Source organism: Mustelus asterias, unplaced genomic scaffold (genome assembly GCF_964213995.1).
Source record: "Mustelus asterias unplaced genomic scaffold, sMusAst1.hap1.1 HAP1_SCAFFOLD_35, whole genome shotgun sequence".
Lineage (NCBI taxonomy): Eukaryota > Metazoa > Chordata > Chondrichthyes > Carcharhiniformes > Triakidae > Mustelus > Mustelus asterias.
The window spans coordinates 3,914,343-3,927,225 of NW_027590117.1; the positions used below are offsets into that span (position 1 = coordinate 3,914,343).

The following is a 12,883-nucleotide window of genomic DNA, read 5'->3' on the forward strand; positions in this document are numbered from 1 at the left end:
TCGACCCGATCCTCCACCCAACCATTTCATGTAACATTATCTGTTTGTATCTGAATTCCATTCTCCTTCCAACACTTATCCAGCTTTCCATTAAATGCAGCTGTGCTAATCGTCTCCAATCGTAGAATGCCGAAAGTACAGAAGGGAGGACATTTGGTGCATCGAGTGTGTACCGACGACAATCCCACCCAGGTCCTAGTTCAGTAACGCTCATTTACCCTGCTGATCCCGCTGACAATCGGGTCCACTTATCATAGAAATCATAGAAATCATAGAAACCCTACAGTGCAGAAGGAGGCCATTCGGCCCATCGAGTCTGCACCGACCACAATCCCACCCAGGCCCTACCCCCACATATTTACCCGCTAATCCCTCTAACCTACACATCCCAGGACTCTAAGGGGCAATTTGTAACCTGGCCAATCAACCTAACCCGCACATCTTTGGACTGTGGGAGGAAACCGGAGCACCCGGAGGAAAGCCATGCAGGCACGAGGAGAATGTGCAAACTCCACACAGACAGTGACCCGAGCCGGGAATCGAACCCGGGACCCTGGAGCTGTCACTCAGTCGGCGCAGAGCGTCCATTGGATAACCGTGATGCGGCAATTTTCGATTGGTTTTCCCAGTTTCCGTCACAGGCCGTTGGCGGGGATTTACCCTGGGCCCATCAGTATGGCCGATCAACCTAGCCCGCACATCTTTGGACTGTGGGAGGGAAGCCACACAGACATGGGGAGAGCGTGCAAACTGCACACAAACACTGAAACGAGGCCGCAATTGAACGTAGGACCCTGGCGCTGTGAGGCAGGAGTGCTAACCACTGTGCCACCCAAAATTATTTCCAGTCTCTTCGCAAATTTCCCGTGTCATATCCTTCAGTACCTTTGGATGGTCAAACGAAATTTAAATCTGGTGATCGTTTCTTCTCGTGTTCTGCAGTGACATATTCACTGCAATGATTTCTCCTGACCTCAAACCTGCTCCCGATTTAATAAACGATCGCTGGGCTTGTCCCGGTTTTAAACCCGGAAGCACTGGCATACTAATATTACCCTAACCGAGAATCATACCCCTCGACCAACGAGCCAACTGCCAATGCTCTGGACGATAGCAAATTGCAAATGCTGCCGACTCAATGATAATTTAATATTGATTTCTAAAGTGGATTTAATGATTAAATTACGAGGTCTATCCAATCACACCCCTTTATTAATTCTTCATATTGACCTATTCCTGGGACACCCACACTTGATGTGAACGTCTTCCCTCTGTTGAAGTTCTGGGTTGCGGCCAGTAGATGTCAGCACACTCAGGAAGAGCGAAGCTCACAGACCAGAGAGGGATAAATAAACAAGAATTGTTCAGACTATCGGGAAGTTTTAACAATATTAATGTTGGACGTGGTTTTTTATGATAGTTATTTTGTAATAAGCAGTTGTTATCGTTGTCTGTCTCTCGATTTGAGGATGACACCCAGTCAGGGCCGTGAATTACTGCCATGGGTCTTCAAGTGAGTGAACAGGCCCATTCTCGGCCCACGGAGCTTTCTTCTCTGTTACTTTCTTCTCTCCCGCCATTTTGCCTCATAAAAGCGTGCTGTAGATTGAAGGATATGTTTTGGCCATTTTCAACGATGAGTAACAAACTCCTCCCAGTCACCAGCATGAATGCTGCCTCGCTTCAATCTGGAGGATGTCGGGGAAGCATTACTGATGGAATTTCTCTCACACTCTTAGGATTCGCTGATATGCTGGTCGCATGTACATCATTGTGCTAAAACCACCAACCATCAATGAGAGTGAGATGCATTTTTATCTGCCCTTCTCTGGCCTATTGTATCGAAATGAATTTTTTCAAAATCTTTCACTAATTTACAGCCCAGCATCAGACCCCCCACAGCCTTGTTATTGCAGGAGAAGAAGCATCCAGTTTCTCAATCCGTTACCAGGCCATTTTCTTTCTACGTAATTATTCTACTTTTTATGGGCTGTTGGTGTCGTCTGCTGGACCAGCATTTGTTGCCTTTCCCTAATTGTCCATCAACTGAGAGTGGCTTGTTCGGCCATTTCAGAGGGCAGGTAAGAGTCACCCTCATTGCTCTGGGTCTGCAGTCACATGGAGGGCAGACTTCTTTATCTAAAGTGCACTGGTGAACCAGATGAGGTTTTACAACAATCGGCGACAGTTTCAAGGCCGCTATCACTGATACTAGCTTTCAATTCCAGATTGATTTAATCAATGAATTAAATTTCACCAGTGGTGGGATTTACTCCGTCTTCCCAATGATTAGTGCACGCCTCTGGATTACCAGCCCAGTGATATAACCTTTCATCCCTGCAAACAGAAACAGTTCATTCAGCTCATTATTAAACCTCTTCCTGAGGATGTGAGAATTCCCTCCACAGAATTTGATTAAACCATTTGCTGCAAAGCCTGTTGCTCCATTCGGGAGCATCAATGATTTATTAAGATCTCAAAGATAAGATTGATTTCTTGGGAGGAGAATAAAATAATGGGATTAGAAAATTGAGTGAAGAAAACAACAAGGAAGTGCATTCTCAGATAGCGCCCGGCAATGTTTGCAAGAAAATGCAGAGCTTTCAGCTATAGAAGGACATTTCGTTTTTTTTCCGGAACTTCGACCAGATTTCTGCATAAAACGACCGCGACAGGACTCGAACCTGCAATTGTCTGATAGCATTATCACTACGATTGCCGAAGTCAGACGCCTTATCCATTAGGCCACGCGGCCAACAGATGCAATGCTGCACAGAATGTCAGTACCATGTGAATACCTACCGTGATTATATTTATTGTCAGTCCTATTTTTGGATGCTTCGCTGATTCCCAGATGCCACAAATTGAAGGGGAATCCCCAGCGTTTGTAACCGGCAGAAAACTGAATTTCATTACTAACATTCTTGGATGCCTGTCTGTGTGGAGTTTGCAAGTTCTCCCCGTGTGCGTGGGTTTCCTTCGGGTGTTCCGGTTTACTCCCATCCCCAACGATGTGCAGATTAGGTGGATTGGCCAGGCTGAATTGACCCTTCTTGTCGGGGGGATTAGTAGGGTAATTACTTGTGGTTGCAGGGAGGGATTCTCCGTCGGAGAGTCGGCGCAGAATGTCTGGGCCGAGTGGCCTCCTTCCGCGCTGTTGGGATCCGATGCCTCCTATACATCCTGTCTTAAATCTTCACTGCCTGTCCCTGAATCCTTCTGCTCGCAGCTAATCCAGCAACTTGGCCTGTGTTCAATGTGTTATGCTCTTTTACACGTCTCTTACATCACCACTCAATCCCGTCAGCTGCAAAGAGAGAAAATCCGAATTATCCAGCCAAACTTTTTCGCTAAAATCCATCATCGCTGGATCCAAAGCAGTAAATCTCCTAAGGACCCTCACACACTTTCTAAAGTGTGGTTACCGGGTCTGGGTGCAATCCTACAACAACTGTAGTTAAGCAGAGCTTTATAACGATTGAGCATAACTTCCCATTTTTTATACTCAATGCCTCCATTTATGAAGTAAGAAGTCTCACAACACCAGGCTAAAGTCCAACAGATTTATTTGGTGGCTTACTTCTTACTGTGTTTACCCCAGTCCAAAGACGGCATTTCCACATCATGGCTTCCATTTCCGAAGCCAAGCATCCAATCCGCCTTCCTGACAACTCTCTCAAATTCGCCTCTCTCCTTCAAGATCTCTCTGAACCTCTGGTCACTCTGAGCCTGCACACTGCTCAGAACTGGGCCATTCAGTTTCTATTGCCTCTCCCCATCCCTTCTGTCAAAATGCAGCACTGTCCCTGAGTGTGGGATTAATAATGTGTCTCTGTTACAATATCAGTGAGAATCTCCAAGAGAATCTTTCTGGATAAAGCCGGAATTTACAAGGATTTCAGCCACTGAGACATTGTCTGGCCGTCTGTGTATCATCGCCCTAACTCACTCTGTCCATGTCTATCCCTCCACCCCCACTCGTTAACTGTATATGAAGGGGGGATCTTGTTGGTTAATGACTGAGTGCAAACCATCTGTATCTTCATCTGAAAAAATAGAATTCAGCTTGTGAACAAGATCATAATTTCAAACAGTTCTGGGTTAAACCAGGCACAGCTCTGATTGGCTGCAGCCCCCCGAATCTGGGGAACAGACACTGTGAGCATCGCCAGCCTCAGAGGCTTTAATAGTTACTGAGCTGGGAAACTCCAATTATTCTCCCCGAATCCACAGCACAGAGCGAGAGGAGAGGAAAGCCTGTCCTCGGAGCTGTCAATCTGAGATACAGTTTGACCTGTCAATGTGCAGAGGTGAACACTGTGTCAGCGAGAGTGTGCTAAAGGGGCGGCTGAGTTAGACTAATGTTACTGTGTTTGTGTGTCCGCTCTCAGCGGCTGATTTCCCAGTCCTTCTTGTGTCAAATCACAAGATTCTCCTGTCATTGGATCGCGCTGCTCAGACCTGAAGAGAGAATTTAAGGGAAAGTTTGGGTCGATTTTAAGGTTTCAGTCGACAAAAGCGCGATCAATGCAGCAAAGAAACGGGTTGAAGTGGGAATTGCTGCCTTGAATTCAGATGGAATTTTCACGACAGTAAACGTTCGGATTTCAGTAACAGAAATAAGTCAGTCTGAGAATCTAGATAGTCTAATTTTAATTGCAGTGGGAGAGTTTGTGAGGAGAGAGAAACACAGCTGGAGGATCCGGGAGCTGACAACAGCTTGTCTCTGCACCATCCGCTCTCTTCCTTTCAGTTGCTCTGTGCCGCCACCATTGGTTTCATTTCGGATCCAGTTCTGACTCCCACACACATTTTCCACACACTCTCGGATATCATTTTCTGCCAGAAATACATCTGATGCGTAAACATGGCAACAGCTGCTTTCTCAATGAGCTGCCCAGCTCGGTTGGATCTGTCAGAAATTATTGGGAGATTTTAAAGCAACATCGATTTGGTTGCAGAATTCTCTAATATCTGAATATATTCCATCACTTTTTCGCTTGTGTTTGGAGTCCTGGGCTGAGTGACCACTTAATCCATAGACATTTCGAAATTAATTCTAACATGAAATTTCCTGATGTCTTATGATTGTCTATAATCCTCTTTTACTAACGTTCCAATATGATTATTCTTCCTTATGTTCCACATGTTCGTTCCATTCCCAAACTGTTTTAAGCAGGAATACCGAACGCCCAGTAATGTCCAGCTTGTAGCATGTTTTGAATGAACATGATATTTCATCATCTAAGCAGCATTTTGAAATTCTCATTCATTCAATGTATTCTGATGAAGTGTATTTCTTATGTCCTGTGTGTCATGACACAAGAATCTTTCTCTGAAATAAGTCCTTATTTTGTCCTTGTGCTGCTCTTTTTCTTTCTTCTCAAGTCATGATTTTTCTCATGGAAGTTATAGCACAGAAGCCATTCGGCCTATATTGTCGATGCCAGCACAGTTCCCGGTCTTTATAGAAAGAGCCGACAGTAAATTAGAATTTAATATCATGGGCTGCCCTGGAGAAGCCAATTAAACATTTCCAATCTCGCTCATTGCGCACAGAGTTTGAACCTTCGCGAGGAAACGATGGTTTTGAGTCCAACGCCTTAACCACTCGGCCAGCGCAGCTGCTTATCTCTCAAAATGATGGAATCACCTCAGCGATGTTCATGTTAACTTCATCAAGCACCAGGATTGTGCAGTGAGCAGTGTGTGAGCTGACATGTGTTCCTCTATTTTTATTTGGTGTCCTTATGTTTGACTGAGAATTAATTTGTTCAATTATTCTTCTATTTCAACATTGTTTTCAGGATAAAGAAATCGAAACCGAATTCTCGGTCCGAAATAAATAAAATTATTGACAATTGCCGCGTTCGAATTTTATTTTGTCCACAAAATAAAGTCATAACTACATTACCAATGCGATGGCCGGGAATCGAACCCGGGTCAACTGCTTGGAAGGCAGCTATGCTCACCACTATACCACCGCTCGCTATGTTTGAGCGATGGTTATTTACATTTGTTATAATTACGGAAGTGCCTTAGTTGCCGATTTCCTCAGACATCAGGTGGTCCTGACGCACATTTTGTAAACTGAAATTGTTCACCCTTGTTTTTTGGACAGTTTAAGCCTACTTTTTAATATTGTACCTGCCTGGGAACTCATTGAATAGTTTTGAGGCCTGTTCTTTCGGTTAAAAAAGTCTCCAATCAAAGCAAATTTAGATTCCAAGTCGAACGCCTGAACCACCCTGCCATCGGAGCTGTTTATTGGCGAGTCGATGCAACGACCTCAGTAACGTTCATATTGACTTCATCAGGATTATTGAGATCACAGTCAGGGAGGTCAACTGTGTTCGGTTCCCGTTACTTTATATCTTTGTCTCTGACTGAGAACTCATTCATTAACACAGAGACTTCTTCCTCTGTTTCAATATTTTTTTCTGCAGAGAGAATTTGAAGCGGAATTTTCCGTCCGAATAAATAATATTTAAACGGGACGTCCTTTTTGTTTCATTTCCGGCAAATGCTGCGTTTGAACTGTTTTTGACCACGTGATTTGAAACGCAAGAGGCCGTCGATAAGGACCTAAATAAATAACCAGTGCTATGGCCGGGAACCGAATCCGGGCTAACTGCTTGGAAAGCAGCCATGCTCACCACTACACCACCATCGCTTGCTCTGTTCAATAGGTTGTTATTTTCATTAGTTATAATTACGGAATTACTTTCGTTGCTCACGAAGGTGTGTCCATAACACAATTTGTAAACTGATCTTGGCTGTCGCGTTTTTCTGCACAGTTTAACCCCCCTTTTCACTGTTGTTTCTGACTGAGAACTCATTGAATAGCTTTGAGGCCTATTCTTTCATTGCAACAAAGTTTACACAGGAAGCAAATCGAAGAAATATTTCCATTAATAACTCATGAATAATGAGAATCTTGAATGAATTTCATTTCAGATGTCCTGTTCTGTACTGTTCTGACCTGCGATAGCTAATTAAATAAGTCACCAATGTGATGGCCAGGAACCTTGATCGAATAGGAAACAGAGGGTGGTGGTTGATAGTAAATATTCATCATGGAGTGCGGTTACAAGTGGTGTACCTCAGGGATCTGTTTTGGGGCCACTGCTGTTTGTAATATTTATTAATGATCTGGATGAGGGTATAGTTGGGTGGATTAGCAAATTTGCTGATGACACCAAAGTCGGTGGTGTGGTAGACAGTGAGGAAGGGTGTCGTAGTTTGCAGGAAGACTTAGACAGGTTGCAAAGTTGGGCCGAGAGGTGGCGGATGGAGTTTAATGCGGAGAAGTGTGAGGTAATTCACTTTGGTAGGAATAACAGATGTGTTGAGTATAGGGCTAACGGGAGGACTTTGAATAGTGTGGAGGAGCAGAGGGATCTAGGTGTATGTGTGCATAGATCCCTGAAAGTTGGGAATCAAGTAGATAAGGTTGTTAAGAAGGCATATGGTGTCTTGGCGTTTATTGGTAGGGGGATTGAATTTAGGAGTCGTAGCGTTATGTTGCAACTGTACACAACTCTGGTGCGGCCGCACTTGGAGTACTGTGTGCAGTTCTGGTCCCCACATTACAGGAAGGATGTGGAGGCTTTGGAGAGGGTGCAGAGGAGGTTTACCAGGATGTTGCCTGGTATGGAGGGGAGATCCTATGAGGAGAGGCTGAGGGATTTGGGATTGTTTTCGCTGGAAAGGCGGCGGCTAAGAGGGGATCTTATTGAAACATATAAGATGATTAGAGGTTTAGATAGGGTGGATAGTGATAGCCTTTTTCCTCTGATGGAGAAATCCAGCACGAGGGGGCATGGCTTTAAATTGAGGGGGGGTAGTTATAGAACCGATGTCAGGGGTAGGTTCTTTACCCAGAGGGTGGTGAGGGATTGGAATGCCCTGCCAGCATCAGTAGTAAATGCGCCTAGTTTGGGGGCGTTTAAGAGATCCGTAGATAGGTTCATGGACGAAAAGAAATTGGTTTAGGTTGGAGGGTCACAGTTTTTTTTTAACTGGTCGGTGCAACATCGTGGGCCGAAGGGCCTGTTCTGCGCTGTAATGTTCTATGTTCTATGTTCTATGTTCTATGAATGCTCACACAGTCACCACCCTCGCCCACTTGACTCTTGGAGCTGCTGCTGCCCACAGAGGTGGCCAAGCAAGAGGCACAGATGTTGACAAACTGCACCCGCTCCAAGTAGATTAACAAAATTACTGAACAAAAAAAGGCACTATGACAGTCTCTCTGAAAGCATTACACCAACAATAAAGAATCAATTTGCTGTAACTAATTCAATATGAACCGATTCAATGTCAGCCCTATTCCTTGCCAGTCCTCAAACAGGCATTGACTGGTTAGAAGTTTTAATCTTATCCGAGAACAGTTGGGGAAATTCCCAAAGAAGTGAAACTGTCGCCCTGAACTTCATAGAATCCCTGCAGTCCAGAAGGAGGCCATTCGGCTGATCGAGCCTGCGCCATCAGCAATCCCATGCAGGCCCGTAACCCCACATATTTAACATGCTCATGCTCGTGACAGGAAGGGGCAATTGAACATGATCATTCCACCGAACCCGGCACTAATTTTCATGGCGGAACGTCCGATTCTGGAAAGATAAAATCCGGAACTGGTGCCTCAAATGAAGCTGGAGTCTGTTTTGGAGCTTCTGAAACCACATGTTCTCCTGGTGGTGAACTCCTGTCCAAAGCTGGTGTCCTGATTTGAATCGATTGCCAGCTCGAGTTTCTCATTTGGATGAGGAATATGGAATGGTGCTGGATTATTCACCCCAAATACCCGCAGAACTCGGTCGAAACTTCATGTTTGTTCGGAAACCTCAATATCAATCATCAGTTCACCCTCAATCAGTGGGTCAATACGAAGACGGAGAAAATGCACCTACGACGAAGATGGGATTCAAACCCACGCGTGCAGAGCACAATGGATTAGCAGTCCATCGCCTTAACCACTCGGCCACCTCGTCATGCGTCTCCACTCCCCCAAACCAGCTCTTGTGCTCTTAACACCCGCAACAAGAGGACATTTCTCCCGCAGGACAATGTTGTGTTCCTGCTCTCTCATTAATCTCGGTTCGTTGTAACTCTTCCATTCGATGTAAATCCATAGAAAGTAAAGAGGGAGACAGTTAATTTATCAGGTCCCTCCAGGTCAGAAGGTTGCGTGTTTAATTCACGTCAGGCTCCTGGAGGATTTCTGCAGTTGGTCTTTGCATTCTGCATCCGGGGAAAGTTGATTGTTTGCAAGTGTTCGCGAAATGATAGATTTCAAAATTATGATGAAATGATATTTTAGGGATACCTCCGGTTTCCACGAGCAGGTCATATTTTTGCTGTTTGTAAATTTAAAGCAACGTCCACGGTCCGAGATGATTCAGCGGACATCTCAGGGGAGAGCTGACTTCTGGTGATTTAACCGGAGGATTCACATCTCAGGCGGGGAGCAAGGCTGAGAAGGCGGGGCCTGTATCAATAATCTCAACCGATACGGGAAATGATCGGGAGCTGTTGGCTGAATCTGCTGCACAGCCAACTGAACTAAACCTGGGACAAATGCGCTGTGCCACCCACGGTAACACAAATCAACATGACGAAGCAAATTTGCTGCCGAGAAAATCCAGATTTGCTCTTGGACAGCAGCCGAATATGCCTTTTTGATGCGAGTGAAAACACGATAGCAAAGGGTGGTTTCGATCCATCTACCTCTGGGTTACGGGCCGCTTCCGCTGCGACACTCTGCTCCGAAACATAATCGCGTCCTGCCTATGACTGTTGCGCGGCAGTCCGACAACTATTGATTTAAAACAACAACCTCCGTGGTGGGAAGCACACCCTGGCTGGACAATAACACGTGACATCACCTCGAGTGTAACAGATAGAGAAAGACACACAGAAAAGCAGTAAGAGACTATCAGGATACACACACAATGACAGACAGAAAAGGTGCCGAGCAAACCAGCAAGATACTGAGATGGAAAACATGATTATTTATGAAAAGCTGTTTTCTGTTACACAAAGCCAGGCCCTGTTTTGAAATCTATTTCCTGCTGTTTAACTGTGTTCTGTGCTGTGTAACTGTTCTCTCTGTTGTGGAACTGTGACTCTGTCGTTGACAGATCTTCACTGTGGTTGTGTCAAATTATTCCCTCTTGTGTAAATGTGTTCCCTGTTGTGTAAATGTGTTCCCGGTTGTGTAAATATGATCCATCTTGAGCAGAAGTTTTCTCGGTTCTGTAAAGGCGTGTCCTGTTGTGTGACATATTCTCTGTTGTTCTGTGATGTTGTCTCTGGAAAACAATCGACGGAAATTTCAAGGCCGCCATTTCTGAAGCTTGCATTCAATTCCAGCTTTATTTGGGCCCAATGGCCAACTCCTGTTTCTGTTTTCTATCCATGTTTCTATGTATTAAATCCGTGAATTTGAATTTTGCAAGCTGCCGTGGTGGGATTTACTCCGTGTCCCCAAATATTAGTCCGGACCTCTGGATTGCCAGCCCAGTGACATAACCTTTCATCCCTGTGAACAAAAACAGTTCATTCAGCTCATTATTAAACCTCTTCCTGAGGACATTAGAATTCCATCCACAGAATTCCCATTGGCCGATTGATAACAAAGCATTTTGTTCGAGTTGGGAACATCAATAATTTATCCAGATCAAACAGATATTGTGGAATTGTTCGGATCAAAAATTCTAAGATAAGTGAGAATTAAATGGACAAAGTTACAAGGGAAGTAATTCTGAGAAAGCTCCCTGCAATTTCTGAAAGAAATAGTGGATTTCACTTCACAGGCTCAGTTTTGAGGAGGTTCCACCAGATTTCTGTACAAAGTGACTGGGTTGGAAACTGTAATCTTCAGATAGCATCACAAAAGACACCGTTAGGCTCCGGTTACGCGCCTGAAAGTGAGTGATTTTTGTGGAGTATGTGGAATATTTCTTGTACCAGTCCTGTTCAGCCACCGCCCCCCCCCCCCCCCCGCCACCCCCTCTTCCCACCCCCCAACTCTTTTTCCGTTACGTCGATGACTGTATCGGTGCTGCTTCCTGCTCTCATCTGCGCCTGGAAAAAATAGCGATTTTGCTTCCATTTTCTACCCTCGCATTTTCGCATGGTCCAAATCCGACACTTCCCTACCCTTCGTTGACTTGTCTGCCTCCAATTCTAGATAGACTGACCACCAGTAACTAAAGCCCCACCGACTCACACGCCGAGTACAGATCCTCATACCCCGCTCCCTGTAAGGACGCCATCCCCATTTTCCTAGTTTGTTCACCTCAGTCGGAACTGTTCCCCTGATGCCTCTTTCCAAATCGGCGCTCCTGACATGGACTCCAACTTCCTGAAACCAAGGTGCCTCCACCCCGACCCTCGGTGTTTGGTTGGGCGCTCAACCGTGCCCTATTCATCTCCCGCACCTCTGACCTCACCCCTTTCTCCTCGCAGAGCCACGATCGGCTCCCAAAATACAGAAATCAAACAGACATTGTTATCGTCTTCTTTTCCATCTGTTCACTCACTATTTCGTCGATATCTTCACAAAATCCAATAGGAATGGCGATCAGTTTTCCAGTCAGTGATCAGCCCTCTGGAGGTGATTAAAGAAAATGAACAGTTTCATCCACTCTCGAAACCCTGGGGGCTTGAACCTGCGCGGTGAACCACATTAGATTTTAAATCAAACGCCTGAACAACTCGGTCATCGCAACTATAACCAACATCTAACACACCAGTTTATGAACAGCTGATTTCTTCAAAGTTTACCTTTGATTGTCTCGCCAGACAATGACGAGGAATCTAACACACTATCCGTTGCGCCACAGAGCCACACCTGGTGCACTTATTCCCCATCCCCATATGGGACTTTCTGACGTATCGAACAGACAGTTCAAAAGTTCAGCAATTGGACAATGACTATATTTCAAAAATCCTTTATTAGCAGTGAAATGATTTGGGACGCCCTTTGGTTCTGAAAAGAGCTACAGAAATTCCAGTCGAACTCTGAAAGGACACAGACAGCTTAGTGGAATGGGAGGACATGTGGCGGATGAAGAATTAAGTGATTCATTTTGGTGGGAAGAACGCAAAGAGACAATACAAAATAAAGGATATAATTCCAAAAGGGGAAACAGGAACAGCGGGAAATATATGGACCTGTGTACAAATCATTGAAGGTGGCAGGACAGTTTGTAACAGCCGTATATTATCCCCAGATTTAAAAACAACATCAGGATTTTGATACAAATTTTCTGCAAAGAAAATCCAGATGTACTATTCGATCGCACATTAGATATTCCAAGCATTGCCTGTCGCCTGAGGTATGGTAACCCTTGGGCTAAATCGCCACCAGTAAGCTCTCCCTTTTGAGGGGGAAAGCAGCCTCTGGTCATTTGCAACTGCGGCGACTTGACCTTTATATCTGTGTCATATTCTTTGATTTTATTTGATTTGATTTATTCTTGTCACATGCATTCGTACACAGTGAGAAGTATTGTTTCTTACATGCTACGCAGACAAAGCATACCATACATAGCGAAGGAAAGGAGAGAGCGCACAATGTAGAGTTACAGTCACAGCAACATGTAGAGAAAGATCAAATTAATACGAGATAGGTCCAATCAAAATTCTGATGGTAACAAGGAAGTCGCTGTTCTTTACTTGGTTCGTGCCTGCCGTCAGATTTTTGTATCCAGTTCTCGACAGAAGCCGGTGGAAGATAATCTGTCCACGGTGCGTGGCTGCTTCAACTGGCTGCTTTTCCAAGGCAACGCGGCGTGTCAATGGATGGCAGACTGGTTTGCGTGATGAACTGGCTTTGTTTACGACACTTTGTCGATTTTTTGCGGTCCTGGACAGA

General features: G+C 44.9%; 3 non-coding genes across 3 annotated transcripts; all 3 read right to left on the bottom strand.

Annotated features, from left to right (window-relative positions):
• Positions 1-2,663: 2,663 nt before the first annotated feature.
• On the bottom strand, positions 2,664-2,755 carry trnar-ucg (transfer RNA arginine (anticodon UCG)). Its single transcript is given in 2 exon segments — positions 2,664-2,699; positions 2,719-2,755. It is a non-coding gene; the product is annotated as a tRNA-Arg (tRNA).
• Positions 2,756-5,917: 3,162 nt separating this feature from the next.
• trnag-ucc (transfer RNA glycine (anticodon UCC)) lies at positions 5,918-5,990 on the bottom strand. Its single transcript has one exon. It is a non-coding gene; the product is annotated as a tRNA-Gly (tRNA).
• Positions 5,991-8,911: 2,921 nt separating this feature from the next.
• On the bottom strand, positions 8,912-8,993 carry trnas-gcu (transfer RNA serine (anticodon GCU)). The gene has a single exon. It is a non-coding gene; the product is annotated as a tRNA-Ser (tRNA).
• Between the last annotated feature and the right edge of the window lie 3,890 nt (positions 8,994-12,883).